The following is a 23,424-nucleotide window of genomic DNA, read 5'->3' as shown; positions in this document are numbered from 1 at the left end:
CATCATTACACTCAGAGAGAAAAGAGATATACTCACATCAGAGTCATGATTCCCAGCTCCCAAATGGTGAAGAGTGTTCCGGAAAGATATCCACACGGTCTCTAGAGTCTCGTTATGTAAATCGAAGGAAGTAACTCGGTTAAAGGGACAGGTTGTGTTACATGAAAAAGAGTTAAATGGTGGGGAATTTAGTATGGACCAGCCCAGATATTCTAGAAGTCTAAAGTAAAGTTCTAGGCTGCTGATTAAAGCTCTATGAATAATTATGTGATCTATATAATATTGCAGGTATTTATTATGAGATTATTATGAGAGCTGCCTGGTAGGGTAAACAGAAACTTACCTTAAAGGGATTCTGTCATGATTTTTATGATGTATTTTTTATTTCTAAATAACACTGTTTACACTGCAAATAATCACTCTACAATATAAAAACTCATTCCTGAATCTACAAGTGTATTTTTTTAGTTCTAATATTGGTGTGTAGGTGCATCTCAGCTCATTTTGCCTGGTCATGTGCTTTCAGAAAGAGCCAGCACTTTAAGATGGAACTGCTTTCTGTTGTTTTTCCTACTCAATGTAACTGAATGTGTCTCAGTGGGACCTGGATTTTACTATCGAGTGCTGTTCTTATATCTACCAGGCAGTAGTGATTGGCGAATTTCTCCCGTTTCGCTTTACCGGAAAATTCGTGAATTTCCAGTGAAATTCGCCAAACTGCGAAAATTTGCAAAACTCTAATTTTGAAGCCAGTGTCCAAATATTTTTGATGCCAGTGACAATTATGATGCCCATTAAAGTCAATGGGCGACTAGAATTGTCGCCGGCGTCAAAAATATTTGGACGCTGGAGTCAAAAGTCGCGTTTCGTAAATTTTCCGCAGTTTGGCAAATTTTAGCTGCAATTTCGTGAATTTATTCGCCGGCAGCGAAACAAGGTAATTCACTGCGAATTCACGCCTGGCGAATAACTTCGCCCATTACTACCAGGCAGCTGCTATCTGGTTACCTTCCCATTGTTCTGTTGTTAGGTTGCTGGGGGGAGGGAGGAGTTGATATCACTCCAACTTGCAGGACAGCAGTAAAGAGTGACTGAAGTTTATCAGAGCACAAGTCACATGACTGGGGACACTGGGAAACTGACAATATGTCTAGCCCCATGTCAGATTTCAAAATTTTATATAAATAAATCTGTTTACTCTTGAACAGCACTATTAACTCGTGCAGTTTTGAAAAAAAAAGACATTTCCCATGACAGCAAATCTCATCTACAAACTTCTGGGTTACCTGTCATGGGTGTAAAATGTATGCTTCATACATGTACATGTTGATTGGTGGTACAGGTATGGGATTATCTGGAAACCTGATATCCAGAATGCAACAAATTATGGGAAGGCCATTTTTGAAAGCCTCAATTGATATTTTTAAAAGTTATTTAATTTTTTTTTCTGTAATAACAAAGCAGTACCTTGTACTTGATCCCAACTAAGACATAATTAATCTTTAATGGATCAGGTTTAATTTACATTTAAATACTTTTTTAGTAGATTTAAGGTGGCCGTACATGGGGTCTACATGGGCACATTAAAGCTGCTGATCTCCCTGATCAATGTCAGGCAAAAAAATAGGCAGATATCGATTGGGCAGGTTTGATTTTTTTGGCAATCGAGTACCGCATTGGCAAGTTGATGCGGCCCTCATCTCGTCAGCCCCCATTTCCTTCATTGGTGACCTTGCCAAACGAGCATTGTATGGCCTCTTTAAGGTATGATGATCTAAATTACAGAAAGAACTCTTTTTCAGAAAACCACAGGTTTTCAGCATTCTGGATAGCAAGTCCCATACATGTACTAGTGGCATCAAAATGTAGAATTGGTCACCACACAGACGCTATGAAATAGCACCCCAATCCTAGGCACCATTGTTAGATAGATTGCACCACCAACAATAACATATATAACTAATCATGGGTCCGAAACATCACTGCTAAAAACTGGAAGACTCCCTTGATCCAATAGCCAAGAACGATGTCCTCAACCCTAGAGAATCGGCCTCAAAGTTGAGGGTAGTCTTAACCCCACCACGGCTCTATATACAGGAAAAAAACTAAATTGTGAAAATGAAAGTCAGCCTTTTCCCTTTCTGTACTGTTTGGAGCTACTCTATTGTGTTGTTCTACTATTAAACAAGAAGTACCATTTTCAAAAACGAGACATGAATTTCTGGTTGGATCAGCGTTTATTTAAATTTACTGGACTTTTAACCCACTGGTATAGGGATAACACACACCACCATTGGAGCTGAGCTCGTTCAGTTGGGTGAATATAAAAAGATGCATAAACACTATCTGAATTGAATAACGTTTGCATATATTTATTTATGCATGTATTGGGTGAAGATGGAACAAAAAACAACATTTAGCTTCACTATATTGGACTGAAGCCAATGAAGGGGCAACATTTTGGCCTCTTCCCTTTTTAGTCCACCCCCTCAGTCCTGTTAGTGCTCACCACTTCTTAGATTGTCAACAAAGCTATTATTCCGCTCAGTGGCCAATACACGTTCATTTTCTGCTGACTGCCTGGGGAATAAATGCACACTACTCTTTATGAGACGTTTTTCTCAAACCGTAATGTCTGAGCTTTAGATTTTTTTCGCAAAACACAGAAGCATTGTAATTTTAAGTTCTTTACTCAGCAAAAAACAAACAGTTCTTTCTATCTAAATGGGCAAGAATTATAGACTAGGCTTGGTGGCTAAAGACGTTTCAGAAGGGTTAAATGGTTTTATGTAATGACTACATTTGTTATTGCTTTAAAGTTTCAAGGTATGGGCTATCAGGAAAATGTATTCAAAGCAGAGTCTGAAATGTGTTTTTTTATTATAACTTAAATTGATCAATGTTTAACATCAATGTTTAGCATTCTATCACTTATAGAATGATATGTATTGGTGGATTATGTTTTCCATGTTATGCTGTCACGGTCGGCACCCAACACCAGAACAAATGCCAAGCACCCTGGTCTCGGCTCGTGCTTCCCCTGTAGTGTGACACCTTTGGCCTCAGGAGGACCCCATGGCTACTTGGATGCCACCAGGACTTAAATGAGAAGTGCAAGGCTAGAGGTTCTGGATAGGCAGAGGGGCACGACTGTTAGCTAGAGTCTTAGGCCAAAGGTCGCGGTACAAGATGTTAGTAGTCAGATCAGGCCGGGGCAGGCAGAGAATAAACGTAGTCAGGCAGGCAAGGGGTCAAACCAGGAAGTCAATCAGAAGGGTTGAGCAGAAGAGGTAGTCGGTATTCAGGCAAGGGTCAGGATCCAGAGGTCAGAATAGTCAAAAGCTAGGCAGGGGTCACAAGAGGAATCAAACAGAATATCAGATAGCAATAAGCTCAGGAACCACAGGAAACAGATCCTATCACGGGCAAGGTCCTGTAGCTTTAATAAGCTATTTATACTGTAAAATTACGCCAGCGTGCCCGCGTCAATATTAACACCGAGACAAGGGCGCGCGCGCCCTAAGTAGTCACAATGGCGGCCAAAGAGGACCACCAGGGTGAGTTACTTTCTTCACATATGGATTATGATTCAATGCCTAAAATCAGTCAGTCCAGATGTTTATGTTTGTGTTTTGAGAAGATATGTTTAATGCACATTTTAATAAACATGAATTCCTCTTGTTATCCAGGGTCCCATTGATGCAGGTGTTTTTTGAGTCATTGTTAGTAATGTTAGAAGTCAGGGAAGGTAGAGGTGAAACACATTAAGAAAATAGTCAGCGTTCAGTCACAACTGGTAAAGAAACAAAATTCAAGAAACATAACACATATAGGACCTGTTATCCAGAATGCTCAGGACCTGGACATGGGATCTTCCATAATTTGGATTTTCATACCTTACGCCAGGGATCCCCAACCTTTTTTTACCCATGAGTCACATTCAAATGTAAAAAAGAGTTGGGGAGCAACACAAGCATGAAAATAGTTCTAGGAAGTGACAAATAAGAGATGTGATTGGCTATTGGTAGCCCCTATGTGGACCAGCAGCCTACAGGAGGCTCTGTTTGGCAGTACACCTAGTCTTTATACTTGCCTCCAAGCCAGGAATTCAAAAATAAGCACCTGATTTGAGGCCACTGGGAGCAACATCCAAGGGGTCGGTGAGCAACATGTTGCTCACAAGCCACTGGTTAGGGACCACTGCCTTAAGCCTACCAAAAAAAATAATTTAAAGAAGAAGCAAACCCTAAAGTTAAAAAAAACCATACCTCACATAAACCCCCCTCCCTCCTCCGCCCCAGCCTAGCTGCTACTCCGGGCAATGCACCTAAGTCTTTACTTACCCCTTGGTGCAGATTAAATACTCATAGGCTATTAGTAAGTGCCCCAGTAGGCACGAAATACGTCCGACTTTCACCGGTATGTCCTGATAAATGACTTGAATTGAAACTATATCTTGGTCTCTACTTTTGGATAACAGCTCACAATTTTGTGGCTTCTTTTAATATAGCTAGTGATGGGCGAATTTATTCACCAGGCGCGAATTTGCAGCAAATTCCCGTGATTCACCGCCGGCAAATACATTTTCGAAACCGCAGTGAAAATTCGGCAGCAAAAATTCGCCCGTGTCCAAAAAAAATGGACGTTGGCGCAATATCGCCAAAACCGGACGCCGGTGTCCAAAAAAAGGATGCCTGTTTAGTGAATTTTTTGCCGTTTCGCAAATTTCACAGGAAATTCGCAAATTTTTGAGCAAAATTCGCCATCACTGAATATAGCTTGTTGAACAATGGTTTAAGTAATTATATATTGCTCTATAGCTAAATATTATATTAAGACTGTCAAACACTTCCTTAACCAAATGCAGATTTACCCTTGTTGATGAGTTCATAATCTCTGTCAGGCTATTATTCGCTGCATAGCACACATTTCTGAAATGGGCACTTTTGTTGCTACGTATTGTACAATGCTTCCTTTATAGTAATTTGTCATTGTGACACGTTACATTCAAGGTTTGCTGATGTTTTGACAGTTGGTTGGGGGGTAAAGTGTCAAGTTAACACCTTTTGAACCATAAGGACTCAACGTTGCCATTAAAAAAGGCCCTTCGGTAATCAATGGAATATTGAACTTTGTGATGGGTGAGATTGTGGTTTCTGACAGAGCTGCTTCGTTGCATAAGCCACTTATCTGAAATGTGGACTTTTGATTATATATTTGTTCTTGGTTATGTAAGATGTGCAAAACTCACATGATAAAAATGTATAACATTAGTATTTAAAATCCAGTTGATGTTTGGACAGGTGATTAAAGAGGGGGAGTAGTGATGGGCAAATAAATTTGCCTGGCACAAATTTGCCGCCAGCAAATACATTCTAAAATCTGCCATGAAAATTTGCCGTTGAAGATTCGCCGGCGTCAATGTCCGATTTTCAAGATTTTTTCGTGAAAATGTCAGATTTTAACGATTTTTTGTGAAACCCTTCAAATTTCACGATTTTTGAATGAAACTTCCGATTTTCACCATTTTTTGTGAAAACCTTCAAATTTCAAGTTTTTTGAGTGAAATCCTTCAAATTTCAAGATTTTTGAATGAACCGTCCAATTTTCACCATTTTTTGTGAAAACCTTCAAATTTCAAGTTTTTTGAGTGAAATCCTTCAAATTTCACGATTTTTGAGTGGAATGCTAATTTCACGATTTTTGCATGAAAACATCCAATTTGCACGATTTTTTCGTGAAAACGTTCGAATTTCACGACTTTTCCGGGAACTTTCCGATTTCAAGATTTTTCGCGGATTTTTTGCCATTTCACGAATTTTGCGGGAAATTCGCTAATTTATCACGAAACGGGAGAAATTCACCTATCACTAAGGGGGAGAAATTAAAAGGGCAGCTTATTTTCTGCCATTTTACAGTACAGGTATGGGACCTGTTTTCCAGAATGCTCGGGACCTGGGGATTTCCGGATGATGGATCTTTCCATAATTTGGATCTCCATATCTCAAGTCTATTATAAAATCATGTAAACCTTAAATAAACTACGATTTCCATGATTTTTCCCTGATTTTTCACCCGAAAACTTTGGGGTATTGCATGAAACCCAGTGCACATCAAAAAATCATTGGGACTTCTCCTATTGACTTATATACAACCATGACAGGTCTGAGATTCGGACTTTTCCATCTTTGGGGTTTAATACATTCCGAAAAATTTGTGATTTTTTAAAAGTCAGATTTTATTTAAAAAAATCAAAAATTTTTCATTATTTTTGCATTTGGAGTTTAGTAACTCCTAGAAGAACTCTACCAGAAAATCATGTAAACATGAAATAAACCCAATAGGCTGGTTTTGCTTCCAATAAGGATTAATTATATTTTAGTTGGGATCAAGTACAAGCTACTGTTTTATTATTACACAGAAAAGGGAAATCATTTTGAAAAATGTGGATTATTGGATAAAATGGAATCTATTCCGTAATTTGGATAATGAATCCAATACCTGTATATCCCTCAATGGAAATAATTTTAAAGTTGTACAGATTCTTATGGGTTATCTTTTGTCGTCAAAAGAGGAAGATGAAATATCTAAAAAAAATCATTTAGTTCCCTCATTAACTGGAAAGGAGAAAAGGATACTCGGAGTATGGATTATATGAAGCATCAATATTATTAACAATTCCCATTGCATATTTTCAAGGATTCTTAGCAAACATATTCTGTCTTAAAAAAAAATCAGTTATTTATGTGCTGTGTTTATTAATGGGATTGTTCCAGCCTTAATGAAAGTAGTTCACTCAACGACTTTGCTAATAGGCTGTTTTACTTTAGGAGGAACTTAAAGGAAGACAGAGGTTGCACAAAATATGTGGCTCTGAAGTCAAAGGGAATAGTTTAATATGCACGGACATGTGTTCTCCTTGTTCCCGATATACAGCCGGCGTTGGTTATATTACTTACACTGTTTGTCTCTGTAGATAAATATATTTGGATTAAAGGATGAAAGCACCATGTAACTTCTGCTGGAAAGTTTACATTTGCTGAGCATCTGTGGATCTAGGTGCACTTTCCTCATAAACCTAGTTTTTCTTTCCCTGAGGTCCAATATATATTTTATTGGGTTTATTGCACAGTATTCAATCAGTATATGAAATAAGAATCCCTTGCTTTGTAAAATATGATGATGTAGAAGCATATAGTCAGGGGCATTAATCTTGGTGGAACCGTTCTTACAACAGAGGAGCTAAAGACTTTTACCTAGAGATGTTGCCACCATAAGCCCCAAAGGAATTCATGGTACAGATAGAGTCAATTATAATGAAGCCAATGGAGGAAGCCAAAGAGTGTATCTGTGTGCCAAAAAAACGGATATGGGGTAGCTCTGAAACCATGGGGGAAATTTACGAAGTGGCTAACGGTGGCGAAAACATTTTTTTTTGGCGTTTTTCCTATTTAAAGGGTGATAGACTGAAAAAGATCGTAAATTTTTTTTAAGGTACCCTCCTTCCCCTCTACATTTGATAACATATGGCACCTAAACTATACTGTGGGCACAAGTGTAGGGCATTATAACAACTTTATATCATTTTATTAAGGTTCCCTGGCCTTGTGTAGTTTAATGTATTTGCTGCAGCATATACAGTCATTGTACTTTAACTGCACATCGTATGCTAATTAGCCAACGCTAGCGTAACTTCGAACTGCTGAGCGTAATTTCACAGCATTCGGTACCCTGTGCGCAACTTCGGATCTTCGTGAGTTAGCGTTGTCCTGGCGAATTTATGCCTGGCGAAGTGTTGCGATGTGCGCGAAGCCAGAGCTGGCGAATTTTTGCCAGTTAGTGAATTTGCCCCCATGTATCTAGATAAGGGATGCGTCGAATACAAGATTCGGTTCGGGATTCGGCCAGGATTCAGGCTTTTTCAGTAGGATTCAGACAAATCCGTCTACCTGGCCAAATTGAATCCGAACAGTGATGGATGAATTTGTCCCATTTCCGCAAAAATTATCCAATTTCCTGCTAAATTCGTGAAACTGCGAAAAATTCTCGAAACGGTGAAAAGATCAAGAAAGCAAATTTTGACGCCTCATCAATTTGCTGATGGCGATGTTAAAGTCAATTGGCGTCCGAATAATGTTGACGCAAATTTGCATATGCAAATTAGGGGTAAGGGGAGACCATTTTTTACTTCCTTGGTTTGTGACAAAAATTCACACAATTTCAAGAAAGCAAATTTTGACACCGCATCAATTTGCTAATGGCGGCGTTTAAGTCAATTGGCGTCCGAATAATGTTGACGCGCCTCGGTTTTGATGAGAGTGACTTTCCCAAGATGTGTTCACATTTTTTTGACGCTGGCGAATTTTCGCCGCAGTTTTAGTAGTGAATTAGCGCATGGCGAATTTATTCACCCATTACTAAATCCGAATCCTAATTTGCATTTGCAAATTAGGGGCGGGGATGGAAATTGTGTGGATTTTTGTCACAAAAGAAGGAAGTAAAAAATGGTCTCCCCTTCCCACCCCTAATTTGCATATGCAAATTCGGTTTCGGTATTCAGCCAAATCTTTGCAAAGGATTCGGGGCCAAATCCAAAATAGTGAATTCAGTGCATCCCTAATCCAGATTCGGTTGAGCAGTCTATGACTATAAAGGTCATTTGTGCAGAATGGGGCAGAATAATGAAATTGAAAGCACTTTTCATTAACACTACCTTTTGATTCTTTAGATAAATTGTGACATTAAACCCCCAGATAAGGAACTCTTCCTTATTTGTAAGCCTGAGACAATGGCAGGGAAAGGGAGAGGCTCATCTATATACACAGCATGTTATCTCTCTTTAGAACACACTTCTCATACCAGCGGTTGGTTGGTTGGGTGAGAAAGTGAGGGTAAATAAAGGTCAGAATTTGAGGAGTAATTTATACAGTCACCACTTGCTATTAGCAACTCCACTGTTCTAGTGTTATGTGAAACCTTTGTTTTAATGGAACTGTGGACACGTAACAATTCCTTGAACTAAATGCCTGGGGCTTAGTTATGTCTAACTCTACGCTATTCATATTTCTTTTCGTATTTGCTTTGAGAAATAGGAAGCATTCCGCGTAGGTTTTGAGACACGTTGGCACACTTTCTCCTGTGCTTTTCCTTGGCTCCCCGGGGTCCCCATGTCTGATGTACAAGTGTGAGGCAGCTTGAAAGGCTTGAGACTGGAGAGGACTCCCTGGGAGGAAAGACACCAGCTCTGTACTCTGAAGATATATCACTGGTGATTCCAGCAGGAGTTAACACATTACCTACAAGGTAGTCCTGTGTGATGCGCAAAGTCCGAGCATTGGGATATTATTCTGTAACTTGAAAGATAAAGCTAAAACTTCAGCCAATCATGGAACAATTTAACTTCTCCTATGAGTAGTGATGGGCGAATTTATTCGCCAGGTGCGAATTTGCGGTGTTTCGCCGCCATCGAATAAATTTGCGAAACGCCTGCGAAAATTCGCCGGCGCCGTTTCGCAATTTTTTTGCCGTTTCGCGAATTTTGCGCGAAATTCACGAATTTTTCGGCGTAGCGAAACGGCGCAAATTCGCCCATCACTACCTATGAGTTTAATATCAAAATTGGTCAAAGCATGTAAAGGAAATAACTGTCAATGTTTCATTTAAAAGCATAAAGACTGGAACAACAGGACTGAAGAAGAACCATAGAAATGCGTTTCTAAGCCTCCTCTTCGCAGCCTTTCCTGATCACAGGAGGCAGCATGACTGCTCTAGATGCTAAGGAAGTATGGGCTAAATCTGAACTTGTGGGGCCAGCTTAAAGGAACAGTTACGGTGGCCATAGACGCAAAGATCTGCTCGTTTTGCAACATCGCCAATGAGCGGATCTTTCCGCGATATGCCATTAACGAGCATAGGTATGTCGGGGGTAATCTGAACGTTCGGAAATATGGACGAACGATCCGATTACGATGCGCAATGGGCTCCGGCGGACAAAAGATGTCGACACTCTCCACACACGATCCAAAATCCTCGATTTGTACGGTAGGATCTGTGCGTCTATGGCCAGCTTAACATCAAAAACCGAAAGTGTATTAAAGGAATGACAATTTCATGTACTGTTGCCCTACACTGGTAAAACTGGTGAGTTTGCTTCAGAAACAGTACTATAGTTTATATAAACAAGCTGCTGTGTAGCCATGGGGGCAGCCATTCAAGCACAGGATACACAGTAGATAACAGATAAGTACTACTATAGTTTATATAAACAAGCTGCTGTGTAGCCATGGGGGCAGCCATTCAAGCACAGGATACACAGTAGATAACAGACAAGTACTACTATAGTTTATATAAACAAGCTGCTGTGTAGCCATGGGGGCAGCCATTCAAGCACAGGATACACAGTAGATAACATAAGTACTACTATAGTTTATATAAACAAGCTGCTGTGTAGCCATGGGGGCAGCCATTCAAGCACAGGATACACAGTAGATAACAGATAAGTACTACTATAGTTTATATAAACAAGCTGCTGTGTAATTCTGAAAACTATATACTACTCCACCACATTCCCTTGAGTTCACAAACTCTACAAGACAAGGCAGGGGTTTTTGCATAAGAGCCTTCATTAAACACCAGAGCATGCTTGACTCATAACACTTCCGTTTGTATACGACCCTCTTGTACATAAAGAGCCTGGTACTAAACTATAAGTCCACAATACCCGGTTAAAGGGTTTGTTGTACTTGAGGTTCTGGGAAGATAAACCCAATGTGTCTGGCCACAACTGCTCTCAGTTTCCAGCTTCCATATATAATGGCCAGTTGTAGGGCAAGACTGCTTGAACCTGGGTGCTCTGTATTCTAACTTCTAACTTTTCTAATGACTTTGGTTCCTGATTTCTGCCCTGTCCTGATCCTGTCCCTAGTATTGACCTCTGGGTTTTGACATCTGCCTGTTTCTGATTTTGATTCTTTACAGATGTTCATCTAGATTTGGACCCTCCTACCTTACACATTGCTCTCAAGTTTGCACCAGAGGAAGTCTCTGGATTCTCATGAAGTAAGATCTGGAGACACCAGCATAGCTGAGGGCCACGTCCAAGGCCAAAGGTAGCTGTAATAGGCAGAAAAGCAGCCAAGACTGTAGTCCCGTTACCCCTCTTGGTTTGGGATTGCCTAATGTGAACGATTCAGAATGCAAGAATATCACAGTAAAAATATATAAATAACCTTAATTTCCTTTCGATTAAATCGTCTTTTATTGCTTGGTGTTAGCAGACCATCTCTTGTTTGGAGTAATTTTCAGCCAAGGAAAGTAGTGTTGGCAACTGCTTATAGTCATTGCATACATAGAGTGAAGCAATATTCTCCAGACACATTGGGGCAAATTCACTAAGATTCGTAATTGTGCCAGCGTCCGCTTCGCCGCACTTCACCAGGCGTATTTTCGCCAGCGCTATGCAAATTCACTAAAATCCAAAGTTGCGCTCAGGGGAAGTGTAAGGTTGCGATGTTGCGCTAGCGTTAATTCGCCAAGCAAAGCAAAGTTACGCTAGCGATGCTTAATTTGCATACGGCGCCAAATTGAAGTTACAATGGAGGTATATGTAGCATCACTACACAAGCCTGGGAAACCTTCAAAACAGCAAATAAAATTTTATTTTGCCCTACACATGTGCCCACTGTATAGTTAAGGTGCTATGAGTTAGGAAATGTAGGGGGGAAGGAGGGGAGCCCCAAAATAAATTTTCAATCTTTTTCAGCCTTTCACCCATAAAAAAAGAAAAAAACACCAGCGTTTTTTGGGACTTAGAAAATTTCTTTACTTTTTTTGAAGCAATCCCTATCTACTCTATTGAACTTCGCCTGGTCTGAGGTGGCGAAGGAAGTCTGGCGTAAAAGGTAACGTTCAGAATAATTTGCGCGTCAGTGAATTTGCGTAGATACGTCCGTTGCGCAAATTCGGCAGGCGTAAGGAACACTAGCGAATTTACACCTGCATCTGTTAGTGAATCGGCGAATTAACGAAAATGTGATACGCTAGTGAATTAAAGCTAACGTTAGGCGCTTCGTCGTTTAGTGAATTTGCCCCATTAACCTTAACATCTCTTATCATTTGTATCAGTATAAATACAGAGAGAAGAATTGTGCTGTTACACATTAAGCTACGTATATAAGTAAATAGAGGAGAGTCAAAAATGATATGTCTAAACTGTGACTAATGTCTCTATTGGGACACTGCGTATATTAAAGATACAACGTTGGGAACTGATGAGTTCTTAAGCAGTCCTACCACAAGGTTGTTGAGCTTCTAGATTTTTTTTACCATGGTCAACCACAACTTTAACAGTAGAGGATCCTGGGAATTGTAGTTGACAGCAGCTGAAAGGTCAGAAAATGCACATCTGTTCTGCCTTATATGAGAGACAGATAAAGTGTAAAGTGAAACAAACACCAATGTTACCTGCTTAAAACAGTATGTGATGCCTTTAGGAAAGGAAAGATTAAATCCCAAAGAATAATAGCATTGCACTGCATTTATAGTAGAGTCATTTATCAAAGCCATAGTGACATTATTTGGTTATGCTTAACTGTCTGCAGCTTCATCTGCTTGGCCTTTTGCACCAAGTCTAACGAGCTGATGGATTCATCTCAATGGTGTTAAAAGAGGAAACCTTTTACATGCTGGGAACTTAAATTCTTTTAAGGGGTTTAGAGAGTTTGCCTGTTTAGTTCCCAGTGCTAAAGCTCAATGAGTGATGGACTTCTGGTGATAACAGTTACATTAAGTAAATGCCAAGCCCAGAAATCACAGTCATTAGCCAAAAGTCTGAACCTTATCCCGTAGCACATGAATCCAGGATTACATTCTCAGGCATTATTTTATGAATCCAGGATTACATTCTCAGGCAATATTTTATATTATTGAAGCATCAAATGCTAGCCAAATGGTTATCTACAAAGTCATTGGGAAGATCAGATATTCTATTAAAATTCTGAGCTTGCAAGGATTGAAGAGATCTGTTCCAAGTTTTCATGAACATCCTATGGAATCAAAGTGTGAGGAGCATTTTTTCCCACATAAGCTTAGGGGAGTTAGGAATTTGTTCTTACCTTACTTTTAGGTATAGACCTACTGTAGCTTGGCCTGGGTGTGTAGTTGTAGTCCTCTTTGGATTGTGCTGGGAGGTTGAATATCTGAAAACCTCAACAGAAGACCAACGTCAGGGAGGAAGGACCCTGTGATGGAAGACATGAGTAAGGGTTACCTCTTGGTATGGCTCAATTTAGAGTCAGACTTAGTAGAGCATTTTTGACTTTTCTTTGTGGCAGTTTTTCAGTCTAACGGCATTTTTTCATTGCAATTGCAATGTATTCATTACTAGTTACTTTCCTTTATTTTTTTTCTCTTGGAACACTGTATATTGCAAAAAAAAAAAAAGGTGTCATGGTCAATAAAAAAAAAGTGGAAAATCCTAAATATAATCTGTACATTTTAGGAAGAATTTGGAACTCCACCCACGGAAGCCAAAATCCTACAAATGACATCTGTCTTTTCTGAATCACTTGTATCCAATTGTAGACGATAACAATGATTTAAATAATAATTAACATTCAAGTCAGATGCAGATGATTTGAAGGACTTGCCTACTAACTTACTGTTTAACAACATATACAGTTATAAAGAACTTGCTTGCATAGACCCAGGATTATTTTTCTGTTAACAAACACATCCCTTGTGCTTAACAGGTCTCTTCATATGGAAATCCTGGGTGGAATTTATAGCTGTGTGAATACCCCGTGAGGATGACATCACATCTAGTGGAGGAATCACATGAACGAGTGTGACCAATGGGAGGGTACTCCTGTGAAGCTCTTCAAAGAGAGGTAAGACAGAATCAGCTGTGATTTCACATCTTATTAAAGATAGTGGTATTTTGTATAAGTGTAACTGAATTTTCACAGAACTTTGAGACATTTTGAAATGGTTTGTAATGTAGATAAAAGTTTCTTTTGAGTGTGGCCAGTGGCAATTAATAAGAAGGACAGTGTTCAGGTAACTCAGTGCAGATCCTATTTTTGGGCAGCTTTTTGAAAGCAAACATTTGATTGGTCGTTGTTGGTTGTAGTTACTAGACCAGGACACATTGGGGCCAATTCACAAAGGGTCGAATATCGAGGGTTAATTAACCCTCGATATTCGACTTTGAATTAAAATCCTTCGACTTCGAATATCGAAGTCGAAGGATTTTAGCGCAAATAGTGCGACCGAACGATCGAAGGATTATTCCTTCGATCGAAGGATTATTCCTTCGATCGAAGGATTATTCCTTCGATCGAACGATTATTCCTTCGATCGAACGATTATTCCTTCGATCGAACGATAAAATCCTTCGATCGAACGATAAAATCCTTCGATCGAACGATAAAATCCTTCGATCGAACGATAAAATCCTTCGATCGAACGATAAAATCCTTCGATCGAACGATAAAATCCTTCGATCGAACGATAAAATCCTTCGATCGAACGATAAAATCCTTCGATCGAACGATAAAATCCTTCGATCGAACGATAAAATCCTTCGATCGAAGGATTTTAAACAAACAATCGAAGGAATATCCTTCGATCAAAAAAACTTAGGAAAGCCTATGGGGACCTTCCCGATAGGCTAACATTGAGTTCGGTAGCTTTTAGATGGCGAACTAGGGGGTCGAAGTTTTTTCTTAAAGAGACAGTACTTCAAATATCGAATGGTCGAATAGTCGAACGATTTTTAGTTCGAATCGTTCGATTCGAAGTCGTAGTCGAAGGTCGTAGCAGCCCATTCGATGGTCGAAGTAGCCCAAAAAACACTTCGAAATTCGAAGTTTTTTTACTTCGAATCCTTCACTCGAAGTTAGTGAATCGGCCCCATTGTCTTTCTTTTCTTACTCCATCTCATGTCCATGTTTCAATATTTTGGTACTGCTTATCACCACCTGCATCCAAATGTAGTCAGTTTCCATTGCTGGCAATGAAGGGAATAGGAATGGATCCAGAGTTTTCAAACTATATGCCATTAGGGAATGTGGGTTCCTAATGGTGTTGAGACTTTTCTTTCTCCATAAAATGTGCTACAGAATGTCAGATAAGGTTGTATCCATCTGTTGATCAATGTTGAGGCCAATAATGTGTTCCTTCTTCAAAATTCAATTTTGAAGGCATTGTTTATAGAAACATCATTTATACTGTATCTAAGTATTCTAGATCATTCTCCTGATGATTGAGTCAGTTGCCAAAAAAGGTTCATTCCTTAGCCTGGAAGTCCTTTGAACAGCAAATTGACTATAAATCTCTTAGTAATGCTCAATAAATTTCACTTAATGGACAAAAAGTTGTATATCTTTGTGCACTCAGATGAAACAAGACCCAATTATTTAAAACTCAACTTTTATTAGGTCTCGGTGCTGACTAGAAGCTTGAGAAAAAAACTGGTCAGAGATTGTGGTCAGCATTCTTTCCAGTTGCTTCTTGTTTTTATTAAAATGTAGGGTCTCACTATACAGAAAACAAGGCCAGGTCAAGGTTTACAGAGGAGCATAATTGTTGTGTTTTGTAGAGATAGAATGCTTTGCTTTAACTATGAGTTTAATCTAAGAAGTTGTAATGGGTGGACTTCTGTATACAACTAAATGAACCTGTATTGCTGTTGCCTCTGATGATATATGGACCAATTCTCCTTTTTATACTCACAACATACTGTATTTGCCGGTAGTAGGTGCTGTCAATGATTTATTTTCAGGGAGGGAAGTATTGGCTGCTGAGCAGATGCTTTGGGTATTGAGCCTGGACAGAATACTCCATGGCAGATTGTGCAGCCCAGAAATGAGTGAATTCGGCAGACACATGCTTTGTTTGACAACTCAGTGTATCTCACGCCTCTGAGCCAATTGTCTCTCAAACAAAAGCAAAAAATTGTGTTCTGGGCCCAAGTTAAGAATGTCATGAATTAACTACATGTGGGTTAGTCATGTAGACAACAGAGAACTGTATTCAGTGTAAAATAGGAAAAGTCTCTTGGTTCGTCTAGAGAAAATTAGCTGCAGAGCTTTGGAATTAAAGAGATAATCTAGCCTGTTGGTTGCAAATAATGACCATTATATAAAGGACAGGGCTTACTGTACATAAATATATATCTCTTTGTGTATAGTATGTGCAGAAAACATTTTATATATGTAGATTTTTATCAACTCAAAAGTTTTGTAGCTCCTGTATTGATCCCTTTGCCAGTATAATGGTATAGTTTACCTACACAATATGATAATCAGTTCCCTATGATCTTTGGTTGGACCCCCTAACTTCAGGGACAATAATTACCTATAAATTGTATGTGCTTCAGGCAAAAACTGGTAGAATGCACACAGGAGACAAGAAGAGGTGATGAAGGAACAGGAACAAGATCAGGGTGACATGGGTGCAGAATCAATGTCTGGCAGGATAGGGACGGAGTAGGTGATGAACCAATGACAGGGAGAAGAGTGTACATAGAGACTATGATGGAGCAGGTGAAGATCTGGTGGCAGAATGGAGTAGTACAGATTGGGCAAAGAGTCAGGAACAAGCTTAACAGGATAACAACAGTGCAGGCAAAGAATTGGTGAACAGGTCAAGAATAGGCAACAGGAGGAAGAACAGGCACATGAAGTGAGGAGGGCTAGGATTATATACTGTACAGCAGAGTCTTACCCCAACCAACAAATTAGACTGCTGGGGTGATGTGATGCAACTAGGGAAATAGGTGGAAGAGAGATGAGCACTCACTGGCTCTCCTGGCCCAGAGGTTGTTGAGAGCAAACAACCACCACATAGTTCTGGGTTTGACCCCCAGCAGAGCCTTACAATAATACTCAGTCCTCAACTATGAAACAACATTGTCCAAATTTAACTTGTGTTTGGAAGACTTTATAGTTATACATATTTTATACTACATCTACAGAAGAAAGACACTTTTACCACAAGCAATTGGAATGCAATCATTTACCATCTAGAAATACTGTACTTCTCAACTACTGCCATTTACGATTAGCGAGGAGTCAGTGAAGACTCACCAGATTTGCAATGAAGCCTCACAAGTGAGCATGCCTACACAGCTTGAGAAACATTGCTCACTGCTTTATTATGCCAATACGCACTATGTAGTCTGAATGTAAGCATCATGACAGCTCTAATGTTGATCGGGAATCTTCCGGGGGGAGGTAGGAATAAAGTCCCAGAAAAGTGATCGACTGCAAAGCAGACTCTACTGACCACATCCTGGTCTAAAAATACTGTAGGGAGTTTTTTTTCAGGTTATGCAAGACCGGTGCTGCTGACTTAACTAAAAGGCATAGATATTGTCTAGAGAAACAACAAAAGAGTCTCACTTATAATGGATTTCATTAGACATAAGACCTGTATTCTGGCCTGGCTCCCCTTGTGTGACCCTGTACTGCTTGGGATTCACTGTATCAGTTCTATCACCATGGAATATGAGTTTACATAAGGGCTATGTTTGATGGTTTTCCAGCTTTGAAAAAAAAGCAGGCGGAGATGAGCAGGCTCATAAAGATGTTTGTCCACAAATCTTTACCTGCATGTGCTTCTGATTTGTCAGCTTGAGCCAGAGCATCTTTCCGTGCTTGGAATCCTCTATTTATTTGCACTCAAGGTCTTTAATCCTCAAAGGCGTTTCTTGGTGTGAGGTTCATGATCTATCTAAGAGTTAAATGGCAAGGAAAGAGAAAACTGCCAATAAAACTCTCCCAGGAGCAGATTTAACTGAAAGAACCATTTACGGGTCTAAAGTTTCCCCTACAGCAATTAAAGACTAGAAATATTAAGCTGATGTGGCCACATTTTTTTTTAAACTTTCACTTTGCTAAAACCTCCCCACATTATTTCTCGCTACCGGGGCATTATTTGTTTATATATTTTCAGTTTGTTTTCTCATTTCATACTGTAAACTGCCAGAAAATTGGTTTCTGTTCTGTTGTCGGACCATTCAGTTCTGTTCCATGCATGATTTTAACCATACAAGGATCTTCAGACAGCAGTGTGCCACGCAAGAACCTTATAGTTGCTTGCCTCAAGAAACGCAACTAAATGTTTCCATTGTTAGAACAACAGATTGAAGGACTTCAGAAGTAAGACTGTAGTTTGGAGCCTTCTTCCAATGCCAGAATTAGTAGACATGGAAGAAACAATTCTCTGGAGACCGTATATGTGGAGAAAAATATATCAGGTATTCTCATTTTGCGACTTTACAGCTATTATTGAATTGCAGTGTTGGATAACCACCAGTAGGAGCCTTGATGCTTTCTCCCCAGTGTTGGTTCTTGAGGACCAGTTGAAATGTTTCTTCTGCCATCCTGTAGACACCATAAGCAGCATTTCCCAACCTCAAGCCAAATAGTCTTTCTAAAATCCCTGGGCTTAATGTCTCAGCACAACAAGGACTTTGGGTAGGTCAGTCCTAGGTCAAACCTTCATTATCACAGAGAAGACTTTTTGAGAAGTGCTATACAGTCATACTACATTGTTGTTTCCAATGAAGAGACATCTAAAATGTTAGCTGCTAATATTTTTTGGGGCAAGCTTCTTCTTGAAGTCTCTTCTTGCTGTTCAGAAATCAGTTCTCCATAACTGTAAAACAAGTAGGCAAACAAAGGAGCACACGTACTGTACATATTGTGATAACTAGTGATGGGCGAATTTATTTGCCAGGCTAAGCCTCCCTAAACCAACACCAACATATTTCTTAAACCACCCTTACTTGAGGGTATTAAATACACACACCACAGGTACTGGTTCACAGAGTCCTAGATGGATTACACACAGTTATCTTAGAATCCTACCATACTAGTTCCTACACCTGGAAAGCATTACCATATGCTACCTTACACTTGATCTTCTTGGTGGAGCACTCATTTCTCTTCCTAGTAAAGAATGTGCTAGGACAGAAGAGACTTAGGCCTTATTCTTCAGGCTTTCACCTGGGCATCACCAGATAAAGTCCAAAATAAAAGAGCCATTTGCTCCCTCCCTTTATATAACCTCAGTACAGGAACCAATTGCACTTCCCGGTCCTATGGGCGCTAGTGATGCAGAGTCAGGTCTGACACCCGTGGGACCCGCAGGTCAGACGTGTTTGGGGGTCAACCTTATGCTGCTGGTTTCGGGTGGTGGTAGCCTCTATTTACAGCCACGTGCCTGACCCACCCCCTTTTGTGAAATCAGAGATGGGTAGGTTGGGTGCAGGTCTAGAAATAGAGCTGCTGCACTGGGTCAAATGTGGGTCCTATTTTTGTTGATGCCACAAATGGGCACACATCATTCCCCCAAGGTATAGATTACAGATACAGGGATGTCCTGAGCCAATAGGGAAATGTAACTCATGTCTCATCTACATTAGCCTCCCCAATAACAAAAATCCCTTTCCACCCATGAGCATCAACAAAGAATGTGTGTTGGAGTTTAGAACATGGAGTCAGACTGGTTAGTAATGTTCCATGTCATGTGTGTGGTTGTTTATTACCTATTTCCAGCCTTTGCTTTTCACAAATTATTTTTATTTTTTTTATTTTTATTTATTTTTTATAAAATAAAAAGACATTTTTTTTAAAGCATGTGTTTTTATATAAAACGACACAGGTTTACCAGGAATGGTGCGGCGCCAGCAACTTAATAGATACTACCTAATGTGTCCAATCAAAATGAAATCACTCAAAATGACTTGAGAGACTTGAATTTCCACACAATCACATCTCATTGCGCCGCGCCATTACTATAATGGAGTTCCAAATAAGCTACTTCCGATGAAAACAGATTTTTCTCCACCAATATATATAAAAACAGGCAGGTAATTTTAGAAGAAAAGTGATCTGAAAGCTGCAGTGCTTACTTTTGTTGTGATAAAATGGTGCCTACAGGTCAACATTTGCTGAGTATAGTCAGTAACTTCTCTAATCATCACCATCATCATAGCTAATGCCTTCATCTGCTAGAAGTACTGCATGATGGACAGTGATCCAAAGAAAAGCCATCAGGGATGCATGAAAGTGTAGTCATGATCGTGATCCCATATTCATAAACTACAAACATTAATTCCTATTCAAATACTTTATAATGTGTCTGCTCCATTCTGTTTTTTATGGAATAGACTTTGTAAAAAGTGGCAGCGTTCAACCAGTGAAAGCATCATGACTGCTCTGCTTGGGTTTCCTAAGAGATGTGGCTGGACATTTTTATGGTTCAATATGTGTTTTCTGTTGTCATGGCTTCAGATTTTGGACTTCAGAAGATGGACTTGTCCAAATAACTGATCCTTCATCAACCACAAGGAAGAACTATAGAGGAACATTATTTCTTTAGCTAAAGTATGTTTAGCCTGCAAGTCCAAAAACTTATTCCTACTCTTCTGGGAAGGTTCCCACTAAGGATTTGCTTCTAATTACTAATGTTGGGGATCAAGCCTGGGAAAAACCTGGTGGGTCCCAGTCCTCATCGGCCCCTAATCTCTTCTACTGCCCAGGCCACCCCATCAGATTCGAGGAGGTAAAAGGTGTGGATTTGGATGCAGTTGTGTATATTTTCATTCTCTGGGGCTAGTGAGGGCAGAGGGAGGAGGGCCTGGGAGCTTGTGCCAAGGACCCTTGAAGTTGCCTCAGATGCCCCAGTCAGTCTGCCCCAGGCTTGTCAGGGTTCAAATTTATGACCATCAAATGCACTGGCAGGGTTCAGGAAATTACAACTCATATCAATGTAGAAATGTAGAATGTTGAAATGGACCATCCAAGCTGAACATCACAAAGTCCTGGCAATTGCCCCCTTTGCCATTGCCCTTAGGTAGGATTTTATGGCACTTTCCACTCCCCCCCCCCACTCCGAAGCCCTCCCTTTATGTTATAACCCTTTTCATGAAGCTGGAAACCTTTGTACTCTAGCAGCCTGGGTTTGTTATATTTGTTTCATTGGTATGACCAATCAAAAATTACCATTGTACTCAGTAATGGCTCAGCCACTGCACAAACAAGGGGACATCCAACAGTAGAAGCCTGCAGACTTTTGGATTTACAGAAAAGTTGCATTGAACTTCATTGGTTGAGCAGAATTGATATCTTATCTGGTTGGTATATAGTCTCCAGGATCTGTCATTACTTGTGCAGCATAACGATACTTTAGAAATCATTGCAGGAAAAACATTTTTATTCGTTTGTGTGGGCAGATTAGATAGTGGCTGAATTAACTAAACATTTACTATTTTTGTACTGGAACAAGGAGAGTCCTGGCAGAGCTCTGTTTCCATTTGTTCTACAGATACATGAAATTGATTGGTAGAATATAATATATAGAACAAAGACAAAGGGAAAGTGTTGGAAGGGTAACTGTCTGCTCTGGTATCAGAAGAGCCATTTGCTCCTTCTTAACTGTATCCCTCTCAAGCTTTGACATTGTTTTTTCCATGACTTTGGCTTCTTGTTTTTATCCACGGTCTCCCACAGGTTTTACTCTTTGTTTCCAGTGTCACAGATCTATTCTATGTGAATTTTTTAACCCTTCAAGTTTATTTTATGAAAGTATTGTAACTAAGGGAAGTGAAGTGGAGCTGCGGCCAGTTATTCTCAAACTGTTGGGCTTTGCATTGACAATGGAGGGACTGAAAACTAGTTACTGTTGGTGGGATGTAGGGAGAATTCCAAATCACTCTTCCATCTTGAAGATGAATTAGGGGGAGATTTTAGGTGATAGCAGGGTGACCCCAATGTTTCTATATATCTGTAACCTTGTTATGAGCTAAGGGGGCCCAGTCTGAAGGTCAGTTAGGGGGAGATTTGGGGTGAGTGTTTATTTGTACCCTGGGTACCCCTGGAACTATAGCAGGGTGACACCCCAATGTTTCTATATATCTGTAACCTTGTTATGAGCTAAGGGGGCTCAGTCTGAAGGTCAGTTAGGGGGAGATTTGGGGTGAGTGCTTATTTGTACCCTGGGTAACCCTGGAACTATAGCAGGGTGACCCCAATGTTTCTATATATCTGTAACCTTGTTATGAGCTAAGGGGGCCCAGCCTGAAGGTCAGTTAGGGGGAGATTTGGGGTGAGTGCTTATTTGTACCCTGGGTACCCCTGGAACTATAGCAGGGTGACTGTTACCCCAATGTTTCTATATATCTGTAACCTTGTTATGAGCTAAGGGGGCCCAGTCTGAAGGTCAGTTAGGGGGAGATTTGGGGTGAGTGCTTATTTGTACCCTGGGTACCCCTGGAACTATAGCAGGGTGACTGTTACCCCAATATTTCTATATCTTTAACTTTAGTATGTGCTTAGAGGGCACCAATCAAAGGTTGGACTTCTATATTAGGAACCTATTTAGTAAAAAATGCATGGAACCACAGAAAAGAGGTGAGTACCACAGCCCTCAGATATTAAAATAACCAACAAAGTATAGAACTCTCTTCATGGGCATTTACTTGGCATGCTTTGGAATTAAACATGATTTTCCCCAGCTATAAGCTCCATGGTTTTTTCTATCCACATAAATATTCAGTTCACTGTGCCCTTTAATGAGCCGAGCGTCATATCTGCATGTTGCTTCTAATCTTCGCTGTCACCCAGTACTGGAGAGGTTTATGAATTCTAATGTAGGATTATATGTTCATAAAGATGAGGTGATATTAATCTCCTTGCAGGGGTAATTTTAGGGCAGGGCAGAAAGCAAATATATGATCCCCCAAACCCCACATGATTACATTTCTAGTATATCAGTGACATTAAATCTGCTGTATTTCAAATGTCACTAAACTACATCTCCCACAATCCTTATGACAGTTGGTCATTGGTAATGACAGTTTCGCTTCGCCGAAAAATGTGCGAAATGGCAAGAAATTTGCGAAACGACGCCGGTGCCCGTTTTTGACGCCGGCGTCCGTTTTTTCGGAAAAAAATTTTTTGACGCCGGCGAATTTTTGCGGGCGTTTCGCGAATTCATTCGCTGGCGCGAATCGCTCAAATTCGCCGCGAATTCGCGCCTGGCAAATAAATTCGCCCATCACTACAGTTCATTTAACCACAGTGAGATGGCATTTGGGGGCTCCCAATCTCTATTACATTAGGGGTCCCTTGCTTGTGTATTTATGGTTTAAGCACATCTTATTGATAATTATTAGTGATGACTTACCAGAACCATCACAGGTTTTAAGTAGCTGTTGGTTCTGACTTCTGAAGCAATGTAGCAGGAGCCAGCTGATTGATTATTGCATCATCAGATTCTTAGGGGCAGATTTACTAAAGGGCGAATTGTTGCCAGCGACCACTTTGCAGCACTTCACCAGGCGCAAATTCATTGCCAATCCGCTAATTCACTAAAATGTGAAGTTGCCTCCTGTGTGCCGAACGCTATCGATATTTC

The 23,424-nt window shown here is 40.1% G+C and overlaps 1 protein-coding gene across 1 annotated transcript in view; it reads left to right on the top strand.

The window, feature by feature from the left end:
• lrrc4c.L (leucine rich repeat containing 4C L homeolog) overlaps positions 1 to 23,424 on the top strand; it is a 439,781-nt gene that overhangs the window by 244,327 nt on the left and 172,030 nt on the right. The window contains exon 3 of the mRNA XM_041589745.1: positions 13,749 to 13,886. The gene's annotated coding sequence lies outside the window, so the exon portion shown is untranslated. The remainder of the gene's footprint in view (positions 1 to 13,748; positions 13,887 to 23,424) is intronic.

Source organism: Xenopus laevis, chromosome 4L (assembly GCF_017654675.1).
Source record: "Xenopus laevis strain J_2021 chromosome 4L, Xenopus_laevis_v10.1, whole genome shotgun sequence".
NCBI classification, from domain to species: Eukaryota; Metazoa; Chordata; class Amphibia; order Anura; family Pipidae; genus Xenopus; species Xenopus laevis.
This window is presented reverse-complemented; position numbering and strand designations above follow the sequence as displayed.